Raw genomic sequence first — 17,790 nt, forward strand, 5'->3', positions numbered from 1 at the left:
GCTCCCTCTCTGGCAGTTCCACGAATAATTGGAGGAAGTGTGGCGTCTTCTGCCTCCCAGGTGCTGTCAGCTCTAACAGGCATCTTCTCTCCCTGAAAGGGGAAGCTACACTTTCAAGAATATCCCTGCAGATGACAAGCCATGGATAATTTACCCTATATCCATGCATAGCTTCCATGTGTCAGTGGTTAGGAAACCTGGCCCCTCTCACATCCTGCCCCTGGCATCTTGCAAGCAGGGGAAGCAAGAATGAATTCTCAAAGGCAGAGCAGGAAGGGGACAGAATAGAGCTCTGCTTTTCCAGAAATACCCTAGAGTTTAAGCACGCCCTTCACTTCTCCCTGGCACCCTAGGTTCTACAGAGTTGGTCGATGTTGAGTACAGCCATGGGGCTCTCTTCTCACAGGGAATCCACTTTCTGAATGGAGCTAGAAGCAAGTCAGCTCAACTGTCTCTTCTGAGAATATTTACGAATCTGGAAGAAGGAAGCAGAGGCAGCCTGTGTGAGGCAAAATTATGAAATAGATGAAATGTGGCTTACTGATTGCTCTGTTTTTATTTTTCTCATAATACCCTTGAGCTTTATACCTCTGGAAGATATCACCCAGTTGACTAGTATTTTCGGGGTACATTCTAGGTATTCAGAGACCCTCTTTTCCCATTTTCCACCTTTGGACTCATACTTTGCTGTGCTCCAATGCCTCAAACCCCAGCTACTTTTCTTTGTCAAAGTTTTCCCCACACACCGACACACACACAGATATCAATGAGGCATATAAAGGCCCCTAGGGAAGCTACTGCATCTGGGTTTTAAGTAACAACCATATAATTAAGATACCTTAATCATTCATTTTATTTAGAAACTTATTGAGGACCAGCAGCTATGTAGCAGATGTTGTAGGTGCTGAGAACAAAACAGGAGGAAAAAAAAAAGCTCTGGCCCTCATAGCATTTATTTTTGTAAGAGAGATGAATAGTCAACAAGATAAATATATAAATATCAAAAGTGTGTTAGTGATAAACGCTGAGAAGAAACAAAAATCAGAGAATGTCAATAGGAAATGTTAAGAAGTAGTATTTGTAGAATAAAATGTTGAAATTTTAGGAGGAGTGGCTTTGATTAAAGACCTGAAAACAAAAACAAAAAAAACAAGGGCTTGACTGGAAGAGAATTCTAAGCAAAGGGAACAGCAAGGAGGTGGGTTCTGAGGCAGGTGTATATCTAGACCAGGGTAAAGTGAAGGGTGTAGGGTGGGCTGGAGGACAAGACCTTGTAGGCCCCTATTTATAGGTCAGTGAAAGGACTAACTTTTATTCTAGGTGAAGGAGGCATCACAGGATTTTGAGCAAAGGAGTGACATAATGGGTCTTAATTTTAGCCAAGTCTTTCTGACTGCTGTAGTGAGATGAGATTAGCCTCCAGGAGACAATGGCAGAAGCACAGACAGCAGTTAGAAGACGGATGATCCAGAGAAGAGATGATGCAGATTAGGCTGACTAAAATCACTAGAAGAGGTGATGAAAAGTGGTTAAACTATATTTTGACAGAAGAGCCTACTAGTTTGCTGATGGATTATATGTGCATTGAGAGACAAGGGTGATTCCAGGGCTTTTGATGTGAGCAACTGAACGAATGGTGCTGCTCTGTACTGCGATGGGGGAGATGGAGAAGAAAGAGTTGAGAGAAATATAATTCATACTGAAGTGTGAATGTTCAGTATCTTTTCCCCCTCAGGCTTCTTACTTTGCATTTTTAAAGATACAGATCACTAGTTGGAATAACCCTGGAATTCCAGGATAAATTTAGGGATAAGAAATACTATGAAAATGAGCCTTTCTTTCTCCTGAGGTATTTTCAGCAAGGTCTCAAATCATTTCCCCTCTCTTGCAGACTAAGTCCTGAGTTTATATATTTTTTCTTCCTAGCTTCTCTTTGTAGCACTTACCGACCTCCTGAGGCCTAACCCACTTTTTGTGGTTATTTTAAAAATTTTTATTATTGTTGTAGTTGTTGCTGATATTGTGTTGTTTTTTCCCCCAAGGAATGGACTTTGAGTCCTTGTGTCAACTTTAATCCCTTTTTATTTCCTTGGCTTCTGAGTTACTTAAAAGAGAATGGTGCTTCTCAGAATCAACCCCAGAAAAATTATTCTTTACCCCCAATCTTTTATCTCAATCAAGACTCTCTTATGTCCAAGAAGGTCAGTTGCCTTCTCAAGAGGCATATGAAACCATCTGCCTGAAACAGAATAAGTAAAGAAAGGAGATAGGGCCTGAAATCATAAACAATAAGGGACTGCAGGAATACACTATTTTCGTTATGTTGCCTTCTAGTACACAAGCTCCCTGTCACTCATGGGTTTGCCTTTTTTTTGTTATTTCGCTCAATCATTTGTTTATTCGTTCTTTCAATAAGAGCAATGTAGAGATGTAGTGTAGTGTAGTGTAGCAGTGTAGAGATTCAAAGAGCTGGTTGAGATGGTAAGACACCTAATAATGATAGCAACTACAATAACAATAATAATAAAAATTATAATAGTTAAGATTATAGGGTTCTTATTTTATGTCAGACAGCTTGCTAAGTGCTAAACTGGAGTAAATCTTGCAACTGCCTTGTGGGACAGGTAATTACCCTGTTTATAGTTGTTGAAATGGAGACAAAGATTGGCTAGCTAGCTTGCTGGAGATTGTACAACACATATGTCGGGAACTTGGGCAGACCTGCAGCATCAGATAGAATGTGTCAGCTGAGAGGCAGGACAAAATACTATCTGGGTCAGCTGGAAAATTAGGCACAAGTCTATAAAAGTTCCTGAAATCCTGCTTTGATTTCTGGTATCAGCATATCATGCATTACCTCCTGTCTAGGACAGCTATTAAACTTCTTATATACTTGGGAAATTTTGGGAAAAATACTTAGGTGGAGGGATAGTCTTTGGATATATGGTAGTTAGTGCCAACTTTTTCATTTGATTGAATTTTCATTTTAATTTTGAGTTGCCTCTGATGTGCAGTTTTTAAAGTTTTCCATGCATATCACCAGACCAGTTACAGAATATAAGCCTTTTCCCCCATGGTTCATGATTTATCTCATTTAAAATTTTTCTCTTTTTTTAAACAAACCATAGTTGATATACAATATTATGTTAGTTTCAAGTATACAGCACAGTGATTCAGTTACCCACATTATTAAGTTCTCACCCCAACTAGTACAGTTACTATCTGTCAACACAAGATGTTACAGAATCATTGGCTGTATTCACCATGCAGCACTTTCATCCCTGTACCAACTTATATTAGGATTGAGATTTTTATGCCTCTTTATCCCCCTCATCCACCAATCCCATGAAAGAAAAAACAATGGCAAGACTACTTGAGGGACTTATTTACAACTTAGTGTTAAAGTCACACCTAGTTTTATAATTTGCTATATTTAAAGTAACTTTATTCAGAAGTTTGTTCAAATCATTTGCAAATGTGTTCTTATTATACCCTTAAGATGGCAAGCCATGATTGCTTCTTTCGTGCACAAATAGTTTCTTTGGTAACTGGTGCATGATCACCTTCATAAGATATAGACATTATCCAGACAGAAAATCAGGGCTGAAGATTGTTAAAGTTTAGTGTCAAATCAGCCACCAGTCATTGAGCCAAGAATAGAACCTTGTGATCCTCAATGCCGGGCTAATACCTCCTCTCTTAGACCACAGTGACCCCAGTCGTCATCATTCTGTCTTGAACGCTGTTATGACCGAATGTTACTATTATGTAATAACTATTTATGGGGCCCACAGCGTAGAATTGCTGCTATCAGAAGTCATCTATATTCTGACAATCGCCATTGCTGCTATATGTAATCTAGCAGCCAGTTCAGGAAGATTTCCAGGTGTTTTGACATTGTGACAGTCTGAATCCTAGCCAGTCCTCTTCCACTATCCTGACCAACATACACTCTAACATTTGTGATGATTTTTAAGAAAAAAAAATGAGACCAGCTGGAGTAAAATTTTTAAATTTGAAAGTCATCATGCATATTTGTGCTTTGTAGCTGGTGTTTGAGAACATGTGTCTTCATCAGCAGGTTATCTGAGATCTGAAATGGATCTTTAATGGGTCCCTGGGGCTGCTGGGTCCATAATGACTTTACGAAGTATGTCAGTGAACCAGAACACAGAAGGGTTTATGTGATAGCCCTTAACTGTTATGAAGAAGCTATAATAGCCTATTGTAGCCAAAACCTTACTTGTCAGAAAGTACCTAAGTAGCAATTTATACAGTTGGGATTTTTAACTAACAAACACAGCTGTCCCCAATGGAGGGGGTATTTATTTATTTATTTTTACTAGTAACCAGTAAGAGAAGAATTCAGCTGCTTCAAACTAATTTCTAAGTATATTGACCTCACAGTATTCAAATATAATTACCACATTTATGGACCTCATTCTGCCTACAGAACATAAAAGTGGCATATTTAATATGGATAATAAAGAGAAAATGTCTTACTATATTCCTTATTGCTGTCAGCATTAGAAATTTGTGTGTTAAATATATTTTAACTTCTTTTTAACCACTAATACATAATGATTTCTTCTTTCAATTATTATATGTTTTGAGGTTAGCATTGAAACCCAGAATGAAATGACCCATGCTGAATTAAGCTAAATAAATATTTTAAATCACTTTGAAAGTGAAGGAATGACAAAGTTCAGCCATACTATGGAACTGACGTGTTTAATGGAGATATTCTGTACAGAGGTTGAGCAAAGGTCACTAGCATATCTACATGCAATTTCTTTATTGAAGTACAGTTGACACACAATATTATATTTGTTTCAAGCATACAAAACAGTGGTTCCACAGTTACACATATTGTTAAATCTGCACCCCAACTAGTGCAGTTATTATCTGTCAGCATAGAAAGATAGATACTACAGAACCATTGGCTAAATTCTCCACTCCCATCCCTGTGATCAACTTATATTAGGATTGAGGTTTTTGTGCAACTTTATCCTACTCACCCTCTGCACCCACCTATCCCAACCCCTCCCTCATGATAACCACCAGTCACTTCTCAGTGTCTGTGGGTCTATTGCTATTTTGTTCATTTTGCTTTGTTTTGTTTTTATATACCACAAATAAGTGAAATCATATTTGTCTTTGCCTGGCTTATTTCACTTAGCATAATACCCTGTTGGTCCATCCAAGTTGTCAAAAATGGCAGGGTTTCTTTCTTTTTTATGGCGGAATAATATTCCACCATGTATATGTACCATATCTTCTTTCTCTGTTCATCTACTGATGAACACTTTGGTTGCTTCTACTTGGCTGCTGTAAATAATGCAGCAACAAACATAGGGCTGTGTACATTTTTTCAAATCAGGTATTTTATTTTCTTTGGGTAAATTCCTAGAAGTAGAATTACTGGGTCATCTGGTATTTCTATTTTTAGTTTTTTGAGGAATGTCCATGCTGTTTTCCACAGTGGCTGCACCAACTTACATTCCCACCAACAGTATAGGAGGGTTCCCTTTTCTTCACATCCTCGCCAAGACTTGTTATTTCTTGTCTTTTGGATAGTGGCCATTCTGACTGGTGTGAAGTGATGTTTTCCTCTATTTAACTTTATAATTTTACACTGACTGTGAAATTATAGTAGAGTTTTCAATGGCCATGACTATTTATATTTCCTATCTGATATGAAGACTCTATCTTGGCTTTTCTCTTGTTCTAATGAAAAGTCTTTGCAGTAGTAACTTACCTTTCTCTTACTATATCCTAGGGCCAATAGCATTGACTTCTCAGTCTGGCAAATGAGAGAAGACTTTCTTCTGGTCTTACTCTACCTACCCTCCCACCAGTAAACTGCATTTAAAAAATCACAAGAAAAATAGAGTTCCTCCTCCCACCAATATTATGGTCTTCTATCTCAAGCAAGCAGTAAAAACTAAATAGATATAATTTGTCTTGTTGTGAGTTCCTAGGGAATAAATATGGCATGCAAAACCTGTTCAATTCTAACTATTGGCTACAATAGTAATAGATAGTGAGTCCACTTTATGGAAATTACAAATTAATCTTTAAGAATTCTAAAAATGTTGACCTGTGTGCAAATGTAGGTTTAATGTCATCTCTCTTCTTGGTCCATATTTACTGCCTCGTGTCCCCAATCTTTTTTCAGTGGTCTATGGAATGCATTTTTGCACAAATAAAAAAGAAACTAATGTACTCACGATGTGTTTTTTCAGCACCTTGCCTCTTAGTGACACAGGCTACAAGTTATTTTGACAACAGATGCTCTCTCTATTGAGAATTCAGACCTTAGTAAACCCTCTTGAAGAGGCACCTCTTCTCTGGCGGAACAGTTGGATAATGGTGTGTGATTGAGCTTACCACTGCCTTTTCTCAGGAATGCTAACAGTTGCCTTTTCATTGAGGTGACTATAATGCATGACTCACCCTTTGGGGGCAATGGAATCTCATTCAGCATTAAAATGCACACAGTGTTCAGAACATGAAAGGAGGGGTTTGCCACAACCTATAGTAATCAGACCAAATCTGTCAGTTATATTTAGGATCCTAGTTGAAGAGAGGGAGTGAGAAACCGAAGTACAATGAGATGACTATAAATTGAAATCATTATACTGTAGGAAGTTTTGAAAAAAAAAACAAACGAGTGTGATAAGTTAGAAAAGTCAACTTAAGTAAAGAGAAAAAGCAAGATAACTGGCTCCAGGTACATGAGCTGCCCTTAGAAGAAGGACTGAACTGCCTGGCAGTGTAACAAAATTCCAGATGGACGCTATATAACCATCTCTAAGAAATTAAGTTTCTTGCTTTATATTATAAGGTGTGACCAGATTACCCCCTGAGATTATTCCAGCAATTTTGGGCTGAGTATCTATAATGTGCCAGTCACTCTGCCAAGGGCTGCAAAGGACCCAGAGGAATAAACACATGATCTGTGTCCTGAACTGTGACAGATATGAAAGGAAAAACTAAAAAATCCTATGGAGTTTCAAAGTTGGGAAATATTTCATCTCTAAGAATCTCTGATTCATGTGTGCCTTTTGAGATTTGTCATGCAGTTGATACTGTGACACTGAGTAAAATAAAACAAGGATTCCAAAACTGTCAACGATAAGTAACCTAGAACCAAATCATCTTCGACAGCAGAGAAGTCCCCTAGGACTTTAAAAGTATGCCCTGACCACACAGACTGGTACAGGCAGAATGGGAGGTTGTAGGGTGTCTTGAAAGAACAATTAAAAAATGATCTGCTCAGAATGGCTCATCATATATCAGTCTGAAGCTGGTCTCTTTCAGGTACACGTGTATAATTCACTGATAATAAATTTTGTGAAAATGCAACTATGAGTACATGAGAACTTATTTAAAAGTCTCAATCTGTATTTTAACAGAAAACTGTATCAATTGCCTTAAAAGGTTTTCTGACTCAGTCTAGGACAAATTTCAAGTTTCTAGAAAGAAGATCATTTAAGTAGTATGTGTTTTTGTTTTGTTATCCTTTTTTCCTTTTCTTAAAAGTCCATGGCTGTCATTTCTAAACAAAGAATCATGAAATGTTTCTGAATGCTGTCGTGTGGCTTGGAGCCGCTGGCTAACACCAACCCACGCAACCCAGAAGAGCGGGGGATAGCGGAAGACCCGCTTCAACCCCACTGTCCTTCCGCCCGTGGCTCTCCTGCTCCTGAACCCAAGGGAGCTCCTTGGCGGCTTCCACGCAGGCCCGCCACCAGGCTCCCACCACAGTGTGTAAAGATAGAAAGTGCTTCCAGAGATGAGGCACACGGGCCTTCTGTGTACAAGGTTTTCTTCTGTGTATTTGGGGCAGAGATAAAGGGAATGATTCTTGCCTCCAGAAACTTGGACAAGTAAAAAATGAGCTTCACATGGGCACTGTGTTAGAAGCCAGAATGAGGAGCTCTGGGCACAAATAGGAGGCGCCCAACCTGCAGTTTCTTCTTGGACTGTCAATATTTACATATGGTCACACTTGTCACAAAGATAGGACAGAATAAAGATGGAGAAGCATTGGGTTTCCAAGTCCCACATAGGCTTTCACAAAGTTCCAGATCCAGGGAGAGTTATCTAAATATAACTGATGATTAATACAAAAGAAAAATAAAAGTTAAACTTTATTTAAAGTTGAAATTTAACAACATCACATGCCTAAACCTACTTTTTAAAACATAGCAAAAAATGAGAGAAAGAAAAATGCTTTTGTTATCCATGAATTAAGTATAAGTTATGATGAATTTTCTAGAAGGTTAGTTTCACTCTTTTTTAGGCTTAGGCGATGACCAGACAAGCTATTTCATACAGGATTTTGTTTTTGTTTTTATCTCCAGATCTTAGACCTCTGATCCCAAAATCACAAGGGCTCCGGATTCTGTGAGGCTACAAAACAAGCATTTGGCCTTTGGGTCTTGCCTGCTTTATCTGTGAAATGGAAGTAATGGGGCTTTCATCTCCTTCAGAGAGACCTCAATTTTGATAACTAATACGGAATTAATGATAAAATGTTTTTAGCTCCCTGGAGATCAGCACTAGCTGGGGTAAAGTGGGTTATTATAACAGCACTTCGTGAGCTATTGGTACTTCCGACAGCCAAAACAAAATATATCACATCCTGTTGAAGCGGCCCTTGGACCGGAAGAGTGCAATTATCCAAGGTTGAAATTGATTGCTGAGTGTCTGTGAACATCTGGACTTTTATAAAGTGTGCCTTTGGAGCCCTAAGATATGTGGACTACTTACAAAAGTGGAATACTCAGAAGAGGTGAGCATAGTACACTCTTCTTGTTTCTATAGCTTTGTGACATTGTGGTAGGCTCAGAAAGCTAAAATTCCTCTTTCCCAGCAGTGCCAGCCGCCAGCGATGCAGCCAGTATAAAGTGAGGGGATGGAGACAGATTTTTCTGTTTTGGGAGAATCATTCGTGTCATCCAGTTTAAAGAGAGGCAGCAGATGTGGAAAAAGCACAGGTTGTTTCAGACAACTGAATTTCAGACTCAACAATGCCAGTACGTGTGAAATTAAATAAATTTTCTCAGGCCCCTTGTGTAAGAAATGAGACCACTGAATCAGACCCTCCAGGAGAGAGGCCCAGGCTGCTGTGTTTTCAGAAAGCCCCACAGGGCACTCCAGAGAGCAGCCCATTCACAGATGAGCTTCGGTGGAGCAGGTGATTTCCCAGTGATAATTCTTCCTCTTAGGAAATGGTCTTAGGTGACCTCATATTTTTTTTTCCATAACTACTTAAAACCTCCAATTAAACCTTTACCCTTTCAAACCAAAGAAAGAAGTTTGGTAGTAAAGAGCTATCATCAACACAGCAACTGCTGTCTCAGGCTCTGAAAAAAATGGCGATGTCCTGGGGGCCAGTTCGGTTTTCCTGTCTCTTACAGGCGCACTGAAACAGAAGCAATCGGTTGACTTGTTGGTTTTTTTTAGCCCATATCCCTGACTTTTAATTTCCTGTGCAGTATCTCAGAGTCAAAGGACTACCAAAGCAGAGTTAATGAAAGATGGCAACATGAAAGAAGAGCGAATAGAAAATACAAGCAATATTTGGGTCCTGCTTGGGCGTCATTAAAAAATTATTTTAAAGGCTGCGTTTGGTTAGAGAATCAGAAATACTGGATCTTGCCCACAGCCACAGCTGTTCCTGTAAGAGTTCCCGGGGAATACAGACATGCACATACAAACAGGCGTGGCAGAGCTGGCAAAGGGGTAGAGGCAACTCACCAACCAGCTGGCATTTGAACCCTAAATTCTAAAGCAAAACCTAAAGCAGTTGTTCTCAAAGTATGGTCCTCAGACCAGCATAAGCATCGCCCGGTAACTTGTTAGAAATGCACATTGTCAGGACTCACCCCAGGCCTCCTAAGTCTGGCGTTCTGGAGCGGAGTCTAGCGGTCTGTGTTTTGACAAGCCCTCCGGGTGACTGTGAAGTACTGCATGAGGTTAAGAACCCCCGACTTAAAGGACCAACAAGAACAATGGCCACCAGCCACAAGGTCTTCCCTCCCCACTCTGTACAAAGTCTATCCCAGGTCGTTAGTGTTCAATCAGAAAGGGGGAAGGCACAGATCCCAAGTTGGAGGTAAAGGAGTGAGAGAGGGAATGGGAGAAAGCTGTTGCTGGTCTGGGCTGCCTGCCCAGAAGACCAAGAGGTCTTTCTAGGAGGGCAGTAACTGTTGGGTTGACAAAAAAAAAAGTGCTTGGGATGGAGACAGGCAATCCCTGATTACCTGCAGGGCAGACGCCCCATTGAGCTTAGCGTGCCAGTATTTTGGGAAAACCTTTGAGGACCCTCTTCACATTTATTTTACTCTCCAATGTCGTTTCATTTATAATGATACATGAATGAAACGCCATAATGTTTAAGTGTGTAGGGTTTCTCAATATCTTCTGTTGTCCAAGAATATAGGGAACAGGGCAGCAAAGAGAGGTAGAGGGCAGGTCTCCTCCCTTCTGGCCATCGAGCATCAGCTGAATCCTTACTGTTCAAGTTCTGAGGATATTAGCAAAGAAAGACGCTGCCACCATTATCTTTTTGCTCCATATTCACTGGTCATGCTTACATCTGTGTTTTCAACCCTGATTAATATTTGATGCCATCTGGTAGGGAATCTAACTAGGAAATGGTTTTATCCTTGCCTGGAAGTGAGAGTTATGAGAGAAGGGCTCGAGCTCCCCCTAGAGGTGGTCACCTCTTGCTACTCAGGCTGTCTATTTTCGAGGGTTGCACCTTGTCACCCTTGTACAGGAGAGTAAACTGAGGTTCGGTACGCCCTAATAAATTGTGCAAAGTAATATAGCCAAATCAATGCTATTTTCAATCCATAGCCATAGGTTGCTATTCAGCTTTAAATCAATTAAAATTAAAATTTCAGTTCTTCAGTTGCACTAGCCACATTTGAAGTGCTCAGGAGTCACATGTGGCCCAGGGGCTGCAATCCAGGACAATGCAAACGTAAAGCACTCTCACACAGCTGGAGGTACCAGAGTTAGCAGGGAGGGAGCGGTGATAATCTAATATTAGCAAGAATAAATCCCTTAACAGGGAAGTGATGCTGTCACCTATAGATGCCGACTAGCGGACTCAGACACAGAATGCCTGCTTCTGAGTTGAAGGTCAATTAGAAGGTGAAAGGAATCCTGCCCCATTGGCCTTCAGGTGTTTCAGGGACACAGCTTTATAATCACAGACTTCTCCATAATAACTGCTTCTCTCTGCTGTCAGCTTCTGCCTCACCATCACCCAGAGAGCCACTGACGCCCCTTCCCACCAAGCTACCTGCTAGTCTCTACTTGGTTCCTTCCTTCACTTTGTAATCCAAGACCGCAGTCATAAGCGAACTCCATTAAGCAAACATAACTAGGCAACAGCCTTAAACTCCTTTGTCCCTTGAGCTTATTGTACTTACTGCACTGTCTCTCCTTCCTGGTCATTGTACCGATTCACTCTGCAAAGCAGGGGCCATTTGCCTAATAGGTATGGAAGGTCAGCCTATCTTCCCAGTTTCTGTATTATCATTCTCTCGGATGAGCGTGGGATAAAGAGAGCTGCGCCTGAGTAAGGGGGTCAGTTTTAATAAATAGAATAGTAAGTGAAGATCATTTAGCAAATACCAGCAGCTGCCCTGACAGCTTTTTTTTTTTTTTTTTTGGCTTTGCTTATTTGGCTTGAAGGCCTTTATGAGCTCCACCAGTCCAGTCCAATTTACATGATCTGCTCCCGGAATAGGATGATTGCAAAGTGTCAGCAGTGCTGTATTTCTGAATTTACTTATCAGCAACTCTGTTTCTGAGGAGACTGAAGGGCAGTTTTCCCTGTAAATATTAACTGTTTGGGGAAAAATGAATCTATAACCATATAAACGATAGTTATAAAATTATAGAACTCGATTCCTAAGTTACATATCTAATCAATATCATTAACTTACAGCAGTATCTTGTAACTACACACATTTTCCATGTCAGATTTATGTTACTTGTCATTCATATAGCATACAATGTAATGTCACAGCATGGGCCAGGAAGATATCAGGTAAAAATTAAAATGCCTTGATCGTTTATAAAACAATAATCGACTACAGCTCTAAATGCAATAGGCAAAACACAGCAACAATGACTTATCTAAGTTAGGGTCTAATTCTGTACATAACAATTGAGTAAAAACAAGCACAGACAGAGAAGGACTCCTCCAAACTATGAATTGGGAAGCAAGATAATTAATCTGGGAGAAAAATCTGAATTATTGAAAAAGTTGAGAACATGGTCATGTTATACTCAGAACAAAGCGATGACAAACAAAACTAACTGTTCATGAGATCTTTCCAGGTACTGAGTGATTTCTTTAAATCAACAGATTTTTCCAGCAAAATGAATAGAAGAGTATTTCACCAGTTAGGAGGCAGAGGGCTAGACCAGATGATCTTTGAGGATCTTTCCAGATCCTGACCTATAGTAGCAGCATCTAGTTACATAATACTAATTAATGTGATAAAGTAGTTAAATACAATTCTTTCAAATGGGTCAAACATATTTTCTATAATATTCTTTATGTTTTGCTTTTTAAGAGAGAGCATAAACCTGAACTGCATAAAGACCAGGTCAAAGGATAGCATTTCACATTAGCAGAACCTGAATTAATACCACTCTTCTCTGATAAATATCTTCAGTCTGAATACTTGAAAGATACATGGTTGGGTCCCAGTTCTGTCTCAAGTGACTTTTACAACCTCTCCGACCTCCAGTAAGGAGCTTCAAACTTTCTTTCTCTGAGGGGCCTGCCTTCTCTAATGCTGTTGCATGTGTAGGTTTAGTTTCCTTGTAATCTATACATAACATATGACATCAACCCAGAGGAATTTAGATATTAGAGCCCTTTTCTTTTTGAGTTCGTTTCTTCAAACCTAAAATGAGCAAAATTCTTGTGTTTTGCTTTCTATCATTTGAAGTGACTGAAAATCTCTCTGATAATGATTAGTTTTATATCTAACCTGAAATCTTTCATATTGCTTTTTAAATTTTATACCTCAAGAAAATAACACACACAAAAATTCTTCAGTACTCTCAATTCCCATTGTCTTGTTGTTGACCTGGAGACGTTTCTTGGCAAGAACAAGATAAGAAGCCTGTGCTTTTCAGCCTGCATTGTTAAGCTTGAACGCTCCTAACTGAATTTCCTGTGAAAATGTTAATGACAGGTGACCTGGTGGAATTTGTTATATTGTCCCAAAGTGGAGTCTCTCCAACATTTGTGGGAGGCAGAGCTAGTCCTTGGATGGCCGGATATCATGGGGTACTTATAAACAAAGTCAGGGAGCTGAAAAGCAGCAACCTATTTCCAGATTCAATTGACTTCTCAGGAGCTTCTATACCTTGAGACAAGTTTTGTTTTGCTCCATGTTATAAAACAGGGAAGGTGTAGAAAGAAATTGTGAGAATGATATTGTAAACATTAAGTAGCAAAATGTATATACTCAATGGATATCCGGGAAGTCAGATGACTGTTTTCATTTTGAGGAAAATGAAACAGTAGGTAGAGAAAATAAATTCATTTTAGCTAGAATTGAAAATGTACCAACTGTCTATTAAGAATTCTGCCCTCATGTGTCACTCGATTGCCAGATTTTGAAGAAGACTGGATCTCATTTACAAAGGCTGACTTCTCCATTTCAAGTACTGGTCTGACTACTTACTGGTCAGCCCAGTCACATCAGTCAAAAAATGCAGTTAATGTTTATATTTAGTTCCAGAATACAATCCTCAAAATACAACATAGGATTGCCAATGATTTTATGACTTTTTGTCTGACATTTGTCATTCCAGGACACTTCAGTGCATCTTGCTAACATGGCTGCAAAACTTTTGGAGCCTTGACTTTTTGTCAGCTGACCAATAGTAAAACTTGTTTAATTTGAAAGGTTTGAAATTGCCTTAACTTTAATATCGTCATCTCTCCATGATAGATACTTTGTTTCACCAGTTCTCTCTTCTCCAACAGGCCTGTCAGTTTTATGGTAGTTCTGATCCACACCTTGTAAAGGTTTATGTCTAACGGGATCAGTAAAGGAAGCGTGCCATACTGAAACATGGGGGAAAAAAATAGCAACATGACTTTGGGGGCGAACGAATCCTATTGATATTCAGCTACAGTGTCTGAAAACGCTCACAGGATGTTTGGAAATTGCATTTCTAAATGTTATGGGCTTGGGATCTTTCAACCATGTAATGAATATATTTTTTTTTCTCCATTTATTTATTATTGGGAGAAATTGAGTGATGGACTTTTCCACTGATGCCCCTGCCCATGTTTATTTTTTCTTTACTCCAGTCAGCATTGTTATCTGACAATGCAAAACAAGTTACATTTGAGTTGATGATATACAGAGGCAATCCTTCTTTCAAAGAATTTTCATCTGTCACTACCATCTCCACTAAGATGCAGAGCAGGGAATGACAGAATGATTGGTTTTATCTACATTTTGGTACATTTTTCTTTGAATGGCAGTCCCAGGGAACACAATTCTCAAGATAAAATAACAAAACTGTGATTACTTCAAATGGCATAGCCTAATGGAGGATTATAAATTATTGCCTACAGTGTCAAATACTTTGGGCCAGTAGCTTGAAATTGTGTTCTGGAGACTGTTTGGAATGACTGCTTCTCTGAATCTCTTTCTGCATTTAAGAAAATGAAATGTTGCATGAAAATGGCGTAAGACCAAAAAAGGAAGAATAAAACACTACACAAAATAGCAGGGTCAAAATAAATTCAAGTAAATTAGACTGTATATTTCTCTTCACATCAGTAACCCTTGACAATAGTACAAAGTTATGTTCCTTTGTTTTTAGATGGAAAAATATTTTTAAAGCCTACTTCTGCTTTACTTTTGCAAATGACAGAAATTCAAACACAATTGCAGAAAACTAATATGTTTGAAATATATTAGCATCCACTGTTGAGGCCCATTATAATACTAAATACTCGGTGTTTATGAAGGGGAGCTGTGGGACGGAGCCTAAGAAAGTGGAGATTCAGATACTTAAATATGAAGTTACCAAATAAGACACCCGTTTCTTGGACTTGGGCTGAACTGAGCAGTGGCAATAGGAGGCAAATGAGCCAAAGATGGTCATAATGACTTGAATATTTTGGTCAAACCTCGTCTTTGACTATAACTTACAGTGTGACAATGATACCGTCTGACCTAAAGGAAAATACTGCTGTGGAGAATCTTCTCAATGTTAAAATGTAACAGTGGGTCACCTGACCATTTTTCCTTGTATGTGGGTTTGTGAGTTAAAGAAGAAGCCCCAAATGCTCAAGGTGGCTCTGTTAACCTACAAAATCTGGCTTTAGGGAGTCAGCCACATGTGTCAGCTTAATCCCTATTCATCTATGACAGAAGAAAATACGTAGAGATTGGTGTGATTGGTTTAAAACTAAATTATCCAAGTTCAGTGCAAATATTTTGGCAATCTGATTAAGCACCAAATGACAGACTCCACCGAACCACCATCTTTCCTGTCCCCTGCGAAAAGAAAACATCTAGAACTACCAGTGATGCTAACACTGTCAATATTTACTCTGTCAAAAAGCAGAGGGCTGTCCAGTTTCCCAGCCACCTTTGAGCTATGGATACAGCCAGTCTAGATGGCCTTGGCCAAAAAAACCCCAAAAAAGTCTTGGATCAAACATACCTGACTTAGTGAATTCAGTATATTCTGCTTTGCTAGTGAGAGGCAAAATGTTACATTGCTTTTGGGAATAGTAATAGGATTCTTGAAGCTATCAAGAAGTGGCTGGGCAAATTAATTATGAATAAATGATTGTGAGTTGTAGGAGGTAGTTTTTTGTGTTGGGTAACGTATTATCATAGAAAAACTGAAGTATTTCACAAAGCAATTTTAAAACTGATTGACTGTTACATATATATCTACATTGTGGGCCTGAGACGAGGGACATGAAGCTTTCTCCTCTGCTTACTGCCTGAATTAAATGTGCCTGGCTCTTCAGTCATGTTGTATTAGAGAGTCGGCAGTAGAGAGGCATGGGAAAGAGAAAGAAGAAAAATTTAGTGAAAATAGATCTGGCAAGAGGACATGAGAAAGTGAGGAGCCACTTTGAATAATTTTACTCTATCTGGAGAAACTAAAACATTATAATAAGACCCTAGAACTAATTTCTATACTTTTTACCCGATTTCAAAATACATGTGCAGTACAATAAAGAGAGAGGGATCTGCTGGCAAATACTTTGAAAATTTCAGTGGGTCACTGAAATTTTTTGTGAAAAGGAACACTGATTAAAGGTGTGAAAAATCTTACATTAATATGTTAAAACTGGTGATAAAATGACTTTTTAATTTTTATAAAAGAAGTGATTATTTATACATGTTAAAAGGGAAACTAAGATGGTGCTATAGAAATAAAAGTCCTATGCAGTTGTCAGGTTTTGGCAGTATAATTAAATAACTGCTAAAAAAGACTCGTTTCTATAAAAAATAAACAACATATGGTTTTCTCTAAAAATAGGTCTCTTGATGAAAAACAGTTCTATGCAGTTACCATTGCACATCTGAGGGCTTTTAATCTTCTCTTAACCTTTTAATCTTAACTTTTTTTCTTATATTCTTCAAGACAAGTTGCAGGTTTATTGACTCTCATCCATCATGACATAAGTGACAGCACAGAATGCAGCTAGGGACACACTGTTCCATTCTCTTTAAAAACATGCTGCATGAAGAAAAAAGTTATTGTGGAGTCAAGGGCAAAGGAATGAAAGTTGGTGTCACTACATGCCTCTGTCCTGAGATCAGCACCTTTCTAAAGGCTTTCTTTTGCAAGCGGGTAGGGTGGTGGGGGTGGGGAGAGTGCCATTAAGTAGAGTCAGTATTAGAATTGAGACTAACTGCTCTGGATCATCTCTGAAAAACGAAGACTGTGATTAAGTGCAAATGATAATGTGCAAGTTGAAGTTCAACTGTTTCAGATGCAGTGAAAATGAGCCATTTTATAATAAATCAGTTAAGTCAAGCAAAATTTTGGATATTCAGTGGAACTCCAAGTATTGAAAGAAAGAATACTAAAAAACTTCCCAAGGGCAAAGGTTTACTTCTGTTTTATTCACAGATAAATTCTAACCTATGAGATCAAGAAGTACATGGCAAGTACTTAGGTACTTACCTATTTATTGAGTGAATGAATGAATGAATAAATATTTATGAAATATCGGAGCATAAAAATAAAATAGTCTACAATTGTCCAAACAACTTATATGGATTATCTACTTTTCTGTAACTATTGCACTTGGTATTTAATAATATAACTCTCATTTGCATGTGAAAAAAGTGAGGCACAAGTGATTAAGTAATTCATTTAAGGTTATCATTTTTATTATTGAACAATTCTCATGCAATATTATATTGGTTTCAGGTGTACGATATAGTGATTCGGCATTTATATACATCATGAAATGGTCACCACAATAAGTCTAGTTACCATCTGTCACTATACAAAGCTGTTAACAATATTGACTAAATTCCTATGCTGTGCATTACATCCCTATGTCTTACTTAGTTTGTAACTGGAAGACTGTACCTCTTAATCCTCTTCACCTATTTTGTCCATCCCTCAACATCCATCCCCTCTGGTAACAATCAGTTTGTTCTGTAGATTTATATTTCTGTTATTTTGTTTGATCATTTGTCTTTTTTTTTTTTTAGATTCCACCACACTTGGAATCATGTAAGG

This window comes from Manis javanica, chromosome 6 (assembly GCF_040802235.1).
Source record: "Manis javanica isolate MJ-LG chromosome 6, MJ_LKY, whole genome shotgun sequence".
Lineage (NCBI taxonomy): Eukaryota > Metazoa > Chordata > Mammalia > Pholidota > Manidae > Manis > Manis javanica.